A 9,727-nucleotide genomic window follows, 5' to 3' on the forward strand; every position below is an offset into this window, starting at 1 on the left:
TATTTGGAAAATTTGAAACTTACGGAAAAAAACAAACAGTCCAGCACCAGCTAGGTCCCTTCTCTCACCTACATCCCAGGCACCTGTAATCTATACCCACAACACTGTCCTCATCAATATTCTCACTAGTGATCGGAGTTAGTCCTGCATTCAAGTTGCTAAGGCTAGATGTCTCCTCCACTATTCAGGATTCATTAGAAAAATTGTTTAACGTTAGTGCCCATGCTGCTGCTGCTGGGGATGAATCTTCATCCCAGAAGCAGACCAATAGAAAGACAGCTAGTAGTTTCCAACTATTGACTGTCAAATAATCCTTTGCAAGAGGATGCAAGTATGAAAGCTGTCACCCAGTCGCTAAGTGGATCACAGACGCCATGGCGACTATGCTAGTATTAGATCTGCTACCAATATTCACTATAAATGCAGCTGGTTTTAGACAGTTATTTGAGGTCTTGTGTCCCCGTTACTAAATTCCAATACAGCACCATTTTACTAGAAAAGCAATTCCTCACCTTTGCCAGAACGTTTGTAAAAATGTAATTATTGGGCTACAAGATGCCATTCTACCCACTGTACACTTAACCACAGATATGTGGACAAGTGGAACTGGACAAACTAAAGATTATATGACTGTGACAACCCACTGGGTTGGTGATTCGCCTTCACAAACAGGAACAGCAGCAGCATGTACCCAACTATGTTAGATTTTTCCAAGGCAGGCTACTTTGTGTATCACCGGCTTCACTAAGAGGCATACAGCTGACAATCTGTTACAAAACTAAGGGATGCCATTAATACCTGGCTCATCCGATTTTGACTCTCCTCAGGATATGTAATTTCTGATAATGCCACCAATATTGTGAGAACATTACAGCGGGGGGAAGGAGGTGTTGTTGCTAGCTGCAGTGAACCAAAAGATCCCTGGGATAGTTCTCAGGGGATCATGCGGGAACCTGTGGAGAAGAAGATGGAGAGATCCCAAGCTTCTGGGCCTACCCTAGGCCCAAACACCAGGACACAAACCTGTGGGGGAGATTTGGAGGAGAGTCCCCAGGCTTCCGGGCCTAGCCTGGGCCCAGCTTTCACTGAGCTAAATTTACAGAACAGCTTGGCTGGGGATGAGAGCAAACCATGTGTATTTGGACATTGTCCGGAGGAAGCTCAAAGCTCCATTACAGTTTCAAGTTGAAATAACCCAGTAGACCTAATTTCAACAATTGGCCTGGGAGGGCCTGGAAAGGCTCCTGAAGTAAAGGAAACTTTGGATAATATGTCACCATCGGCTAAGGTGGAGGTGCATGCAAACTCACAGCAGAGCGTTTATTCAGTGTGAGGACATTGAAGGTAAAGTGCAAGTTAACTGTATGCATGAAAAGTGTGAAATAACAGCTCTAATGGCTGCTACACTGTCTGCTACTGCTAAAGTGCCTGCTACTACTATAGCTGTAATGTTTGCAGCTGCTACAACTACAGCGTCTGCAATTAATATAGTGCATGCTACTAATACAATTGTTGTGCCTGCTACTACTACAGCTGTAGTGCCTTCTACTGCTACGACTGCAATGTCTGCCACTGCTGCAGCTACAGTATCTGCTGCTTCTGCAGCTACAGTGCCTGTGTGTAAAGACACCTCTGTTCCAGCTGGAGAGGCAGAGGTTAATGCTGCGAGTGTGGAACAACCCGATTCAGTGGCGAATTAACTTGATGAATCGGCAGTGAATGAGTGTATACAGGATGGTTTGCCAGCAGTTAATGTGGCTAGACCGGAAAGCTCCCTCTCTGTACTGCTTCCCTTTAATGTGGTGCATTCTGTTCCTGACATCCAAAGTGTATGCTCAGCTATGTGAATGTACTACAAGCCTAGTTCAAACTTAAATATGAAGACAGGGGTAAGATTGCGGTCAGGTGTGGTAGCTACTAGCCAATGTGGTGTGAGCTTGTCTCGGCTCTCAGCGGGGGTTATCCCTGTGTGTGCTGGGAATGCAGCTCCAGTACCACTGTCTGTGGCTAACCCATCTGTTCCTGCATTTCCTCTATTAGTGTGTGATTGTGCGGCTAAGCAAGGTCTCAATAGAGTCGCTCTGAGTGTAATTCAAACACAGGTGATTGACTTCATATATTGCCCTTTGCAGCTTCCAATTAGAGCTAAGAATGCTCTGCATGTAATAGAGGAGTCTGCAAAGAGAATGCTTGCCATGTTACCAAGTGTAAATAAAGTTAATGATGTATGTCAGAATGTTAAAGCTCCAACTGTGTGTAGTGATGTACTAAGTCATCAAGTGGTTATGTCTGCTACAGTCATAACATCCTCAGATTCAGTCACTCTTAGTGCAGCTTCTGCAGATCCTGTACAGGTCCCCTTCTGACCTGATCCCAGCACCAGTACAGAGGTGTAATATCTTATGCAGAGATTGTGTCTGTCTCCTCCAGTGACCCCAAGAGGTCAACCACCAAGAAGGAGAAACATTTCAGCACTTGTACACAAATCAAATGTAAGCTCTGTGAGGAGGAAGGCCAACCTTTCAGTAGGTGCCCCCATGCTTCCCATAACGTTGTTGATATATCAAATTCCAATTACCAAAACTCCTGTTCCAGTGACAGAAGAGCCCTTTGTGACCCAAAGAAGGAGAAGAGGGAGGAGAGGGCGTGGCACAAGAGAACAGGGCTTGATCTTGTCAAACAATTTTTGTTTTTTTTCAAGTGATGAGGAAAAAGAGGGTGAGGTGGTGAGGAATGGAGAAGGTGAGCTGGTTTTTAGACCCAAAATAGTAAGGAGGAAAAAAGCTAGAAAGTCACCCCCGTATGAGACCACCCTTGTGTAGCAGAAACCTAAGGACAAGTCTAAGAGGAGAGATGGTGAGACAGCATCAAAAAAGGTGGAGGTATTGGCAGAAAAGTTTCTTAAGGAGGCACCTGTAAAGTCTACCTTGTCAGTAAAGGATTTAGCTCCTATGCTCCCTGTCTCCACGATTTTAGAGCCTTTAACTGCATCCCCTAGTGAGGCAGAACAACCCATCTCAGGATTATCTGTCCATGTCTGCACCCCTATGACCTCCCCATACAGCCCCCCTACTATTCTGGACCCTGATCCCCCGGCTCCTGACCCGCAGGAAGCTGTTTTGGTTGCTCCGATTCAGGTGGTGCAGCCATCTGAATTAGGTGTGGTAGAGAGGGCAGTTGTTGTGGATTTACCCTCCCTAGCCACTACTTCTAGTGTTGTTGTTTCAGTGGTTAATGAGGTATCCCCAGAAGATGAGGGTGAGGAGATATTCCTCCTTGATGATGGAGTAATTCCTGCAGCTGTTAATATTAATCGGTGGAGCTCCTTGGACGAGGACTCCAGTAAGCAAGCAAGAAAAAAGTGACCTGGGTCCTACTTTATAACTCAGAATGGTACTTTCCCAACCCATTAGATTTTCCACCATTAATGTGGTATCTATATTAGCCAAGCATGCCTTTAATTTTTTTCAACGCGCTTGATGTTAACTTTTAATTTTTACAGGAGACTAGGGTGGGGTGGCTCGTGGATCATCATAAAGCGAAGCAGAAGTGGAGACGTGGCCCCTCATTCTGGTCTCTTGCGGCCGAGCCATACGGTGGGTTGGTGGTCCTTTTTACAGATATGATAGCTCTCCAGTGAGTTATAGAACTACAAGATGGTAGGTGTATGATCCTGGATGTCAATCTGAGGGGGCACAATCTGAGGTTAATTAATATTTATGGTCCCCAGAATAGGTGGGACAGGAAGTGCCTCTTCATGGAGATCAAGCCTTATCTCTTTACAGCCCAGATGATAGCCTTTGGAGGTGATTTTAACACAGGGGAGGTTCAAAGTCTAGACAGTCTTTTAGTGACTTCTTTGAATCTCAAGAGTCACTTCTGGAGGCTGGATGGAGTAGGTCTCAGTGGTGAGAGGTATACAAGAAGAGGACTAGGAGTTTCTTCTGCAACCTTGTAGCCAGAAAGAACTTGTTAAATGAGAATGACTACCTGATCTTGAGGAGAAAACTTAGATTCTTGATCTCTGTGCAGGGAGACGGTGGGCAAATCTTCCGGGTACTGTATCTCCTTCATCTTCAAAGATGACGAAGATATAATTTGGAGACTCAAGTATATACTTGCTTTGCAATTCCTAATCACAGCCGGGAACCTTGTCAGCGATCAGCATAGGAGGCTACTTCCTCAAAATGTGGAAAAGATGATAATATTGTGTGAGGATGACGTACACACTGATGAGGGTGAGGATGAGGCTGAGGATGGTGATAACAATGTCTTGCCACTTTAGAATTCATTGTTAGCTTAGGTGCTTTAAGCCCATTGTTAGCTTGTTTTTTGGGGGCCCAAAGAAACCAAGCACTTCAGCCACAAAAGTGACTGAAGTCCTTGTTGCTGAAGTGCTTGGTTAAAGTGTGCATGTACTTTTTAAGATCCATTATAAGGGCGGGTGGGAGGGTCCCAAGTAAAATTCCATCTTGCACCACTTTTCCTTTCAGTTACCGTTGTGTGCCACTGTGACCTACATGTGCTATAAACTGTTGTGTGTTTTGCTTTGCAAAACTCGGCTTTCCTAAGACGCCCATTTATGATTTAGATGACTCAGCACAATTTTGACATCTGGTCTGGTCTACTGTAAAAGAATTGACCAAAATTAGTGACAAAACTGTCATAACTCCAACTGATCCTACTATCAACATCCAAAGAAGGGTGGTGGATTAGTTTAATTTTTTTTAACGGTATAAAGACAACAGTTTTATTAACAAAGTTGCTTGCAAAAGTAATGTAAGCATGGATGTCTAAATAGACATGTGTATGTATTACTCAAGCCTTCTACTTTGCTGCTGTGTCATCAGTATTGCACAAAGTGTTTGTAATCTGCACTTTACGTCAAAGGTACCTAGCTATATTTTATTTTTTGGGGGGATTGGGGCCGATTCGAAGCTCAGTGATGACCTTGCTTTTTGCTGGGAATGTCAATGGCTTTTTTAGTGCATTGTCTGGAGCATGATCCGATATACTCATGTCAGAGTGATCACAGCCAATTTTTGAACACCTGGTGGATTTAACCTTCTGAAGTTAGTTTTCAATCATCCCTTCAATTGCTTCTCTCTCGTACATGTGACCACTTTGTTTTTCACTGAGTTCACCATCTCCAACTGTGTTATAGGACAAGTTAAATTTGCAGTGCCCTGGTTGACGGCGATCTCCTCGTTTTCATCTTCCAAAGCTTTGTCTGCAGGGGCTGGTGACACACGCATTTGTTTTCTCAGGTCTCTTAGCTGTTCTTTAAACTGGACATATTTATCGTCCTGCCTCAAGGCCTCCTTTGTATTGTTAGCTTGATTTATGGGGGCCCAAACAGATCAAGCACTTCAGCCACAAAAGTGGCACTCCTTTTCAATATCTTACATAAGGATGGATGGGAGGGTCCAAGGACAATTCCATCTTGCACCACTTTTCTTTTCTGCCACTGCTGTGTGGCAATGTTTCCTAGATGTGCTATGAACTGCCGTGTGTCACTCACCGGACCGTGAGTGCCTCTACACTGGTGCGAGGTCCTCCATCTTTTCTACCTACACCTGTGTGGAATCGTGGCCGCTCGCTATCCTGCCATCTGCGCATGCGCAGGACCCGCTATTAACTTCACCTGTCCATGGAGGTGATTGACAGATCAATCACCTCACCCTATTTGAGGCACCTGCAACCCTAGGTAGGGGCCTGATCTTGAAGTCTCATTCCCAGTGATCTTCTATAGGTGTGTGCAGATCCCAAACTGCTTCCAGCTTCACTCGTTTGTAGTTTCCAAACTGTTTCCAGCTTTCTCATACTACAGCTTCCACGCTGCTCCCCTGCTCAACTCAGCGGCGGTTCCCATACCGCTACAACGCTATCACCCCGCTGATCGTGTCACAGCTTCCACGCTGCTCCTGGCTCCACTCAGCAGCGGTTCTCTGACCGCTCCAACGCTGGCACTCTGCTGATCGTGTTACAGCTTCCACGCTGCTCCCCTACTCAACTCAGCGGCGGTTCCCATACCGCTACAACGCTTCACTTCTCAGCTGATTCCGGATCTACACAACTGGGTATGCTCTACTAACTATTGACTATTGCCTATTTTACTCACATACCAGTTGCATCCATTGTTGTTTGTTGCACAGGGTACAGGTATCCATATAGACTGTGTTTCCGCATTGCTTCAGTTAGGACAAGCTTTCACTCAAGCTCGATATCTCCTCACGCTACTACTTGGTGCCATTGTGCATAATCTGCTGTGATCAGCTTCTCCTCACTGCAAGGCACCTACTATATACAGACTATTCATTGTGCCTTCCATCCCTGCCTCTCAAGACATTGCTCTACTCGGGCTGTTCCCATACAGCCACAGTTTGCCTTTCAACTTCACTCTCCTGCATCTGGACAAGTCGTCTACTCGTTCACACAGCAGTGGTACAACTTGCTGCACGCAGACCACTGACTTCCCTGCTACCTACCCGCACCTGGACAAGTCCTCCTATCACAGCGGTGGTACAACTTGCTACTCGCAGACCACAGACTTTCCTATTACCTACCTACACCTGGACCCGACTCCTCACCATAGCGGTGGTACAACTTGCTGCACGCAGACTACCGACTACCCTGCTACCTACCTGCACCAATTCTATTCTTCCCATCACAACAGTGGTACAACTTGCTGTACGCAGACCACTGACTCCTCCTCTACTTACCATCACCGATCCTCGTGTCTACATTATCTTCAGTCTCCAGTTTACAGCTCCAAGTCATTGACTTCCTCAGACTATCTCTACTCTCCTGCTGTTGTGTCGCTCCAATCATTCACCTGCCTGCTTTGAGGTGCGTGCCATATCCCCGCCTCTCCAGCAGAGTTCCATCTGGTGAAACTCGGGTAGCAACTCCTAGTGCCCGTGACACCGTGTGTCTGTGTCATTGCTCTGTCGCTTAGATAGAGCCAGCTCGCTGCAGTCTTTGTCCGAAAGTGTATGAAAATAATATTGTGACCTGTGAGGTGGTGAAAATTGACTGGAAATGACTGAAAATTAGTGTATTTAAGGTTAATAGTTATGTAGGAACAAAAAATTATGTGATTTTAGCATATTTTAGCAATTTTTAAAAAAAATACAGATCCAAAACCAAAACCAAAAGACACAAGGCTGTTTTGCCCAAATCAATACATGAACTTAATACAGATTCAAAACCAAAACCAAAACACGGGGGTTAGTGAATATCTTTAATAGTAATATAGGAGCAAAAACAGGTCAAAATTACATTATTTTACCTATTTTTCCCAATTGTCAATTAAATCCATATCCAAAACCAAAACCTTTTGCATTTGTTCAACATAACCGGCAGCAAAGCCGAAACATGAAATTGAGTTAAAACCGAAACACAAGAGTCAGCGCACATCTATAATAATATGTCTACACACCCTTAAATGCAGGTGTTTATGATGTCATGTCAGACCTCTTTTCACCTTTAATGTGACCTTGCAACCAACATAATTCATGTGAAAAGCTAAAAGACAACATTTAGGAAAAATAAGTGAAAATAAATATGCTACAATACTCTGATGACATAAGTTTGCATACCCCTTAACTAATGTTTTATGGTAGCACATTTTGCTTTTATTATAACAGTGAACTTTTAAATAATTATCTATCAACTTTGCACACCTGGAGTTTGCAGTTCTATCCCACTTTTCCCTGCAAAAAAATTCAAGGTCCATCAAATTGAGAGACGATCTCCTGCGCACAGCCTTCTTTAGGTCATTCAACAGGTTTTCAATGGGATTGAGGTCTGGGCTCTGACTGGGCCATTCCAAGACTTTGATTTTCCTTTTTTGAAGCCATTCCTTGGTTGACTTGGATGTTTGCTTTGGATCAATATCATATTGGAATGTGAAATTAATCTTCATCTTTAGCTTTCTGACAGATTCCAGCCAGTTTCATGCCAAAATATCTTGATATTTTAAGCTATACATTATGTCCTCTATTCTGACTACAGCATCTGATCCAGCTGAAGAGAAGCACCCCCAAAGCATGATGCTACTCCACCATGCTCCACAGTAAGTATGGTCAACATATCTTTTAGAAATAAGACCAAAAAATGTACATGTTTTGAGGTGATTGAATATAATTATTATTTCTTTGTGAACTTTAGATAGGCTTGGATGTTCCTTTTTGTGATAAATGGCTTGCGTCTTGCCACCCCACATCGTAGCCAAGACATGTGTAGAATATGGGAGATTGTTGTCACATGCAGGGAGTGATAAATTGCTGCCACAAATTCATGCAGCTCCATTAATGTTGCTGTTGGCCTTTTGGTAGCCTCCCTGATCAGTTTTCTCTTTGTCCTGTCATCAGCTATGGAGGGATGTCCTGATCTTGGCGTTGTTTTGTCACAGTTTCTCCACATATTGATGCACAGTCTTCCATGGTAAATGTAATGAATTTGAAATTGTTTTATACCCTCTCCTGATTGGTACCTTTCTACAATGAGATCCATTAGATGTTTTGAAAACACCTTGTGGACTGTGACTATTCCAGTATGCTGGTTACCTTTGAACTTGATTTTGAATGCGATTGGTTATCTCTGAGCACCGGTACAGTCCCATTATGAAAGGGTGTGCACATTTATGCAGCTAAGGTATTGTAGTTTTTTATTCTCATTTCTTTTTTCTAAGAGATGCCTATTTGTTTTTCACCTATATTTTATTGTTTGCAAAGTCACAATAAACGTGAAAAGGCCTGACATGATTTTTCTTTTAATTCACAAACACCTGCAATTTCAATAAGGGTGTGGAGACCTATTATACACACCATACAATGCTGAGCAATGCTAAGCCTTATATAATAGTAAGAATAATGTACTAAGTCCAATCTAGTGATTAGGTTACAGTGCAGAGTCCTATATGGTGGCTATGATATAGTGTTGAGAATGATCTAGTGACAAGTATACAGTGCTAAATGTGATGACTAATATAGAGTTCTTAACCTAACCAGATGTCCTGTGTGCAGTGCTGTCCTAAAAGATTCATGTCTCAGGGGCGCACAGAGGATTTTTGAGGGGGGGTTTCCCCTCTACCGGGAAAAAAAAAAAGCGAGAGAGCTGTCACGCATGCGCCCCCGCGCATGTGCAGCAGCTCCGTTTAGTCAGCACTTTACTATACAGCAGCCGCGGCGCTGTCAAAGAAGTGTCCGCGGCAGTGCTGTATACAATACAGAACCGCCGCGGACACTTATTTGACAGCGCCGCGGCTGCTGTATAGTACAGTGCCGCTATGTAGGGCACTTTTTTAGCGGAGGGGAGGGGTTTCTGGAGCCCCCCCTGCGTGCGCCACGGTGTCTAATGTACTCAACTCTTCTTTATTGTTGCTTGCAGGTGCTAGGATATCACAGCCATCAAGACGTTTTTGCTCCTGCAGGGATCTTTAGCATCTTCTAGGCTGTTAATGGAGGTCCATTACCTATCATGCACTGAACATTGGTAGACACTTCGAAAACAGAAAGTGGAGCTATATCAGCCTGTGCTTGCACAGAACGATAGGCACTGGAACTTAAAGCGAGTGGTAAGTTCATTTTGTTTGTGTCCCAAAGGCAAGTCGTGAGTATTTCTATAGGCTACCCATAGGAAGGCTGATGCAAGTCACAGTGTGTGTGGGCCCAAAACAACCACCAATTCCCATCAGCATCAATAAAAATGTTCCTTTGTTTTA

The sequence above is a fragment of the Mixophyes fleayi genome, chromosome 1, assembly GCF_038048845.1.
Source record: "Mixophyes fleayi isolate aMixFle1 chromosome 1, aMixFle1.hap1, whole genome shotgun sequence".
Classification (NCBI taxonomy): Eukaryota; Metazoa; Chordata; class Amphibia; order Anura; family Limnodynastidae; genus Mixophyes; species Mixophyes fleayi.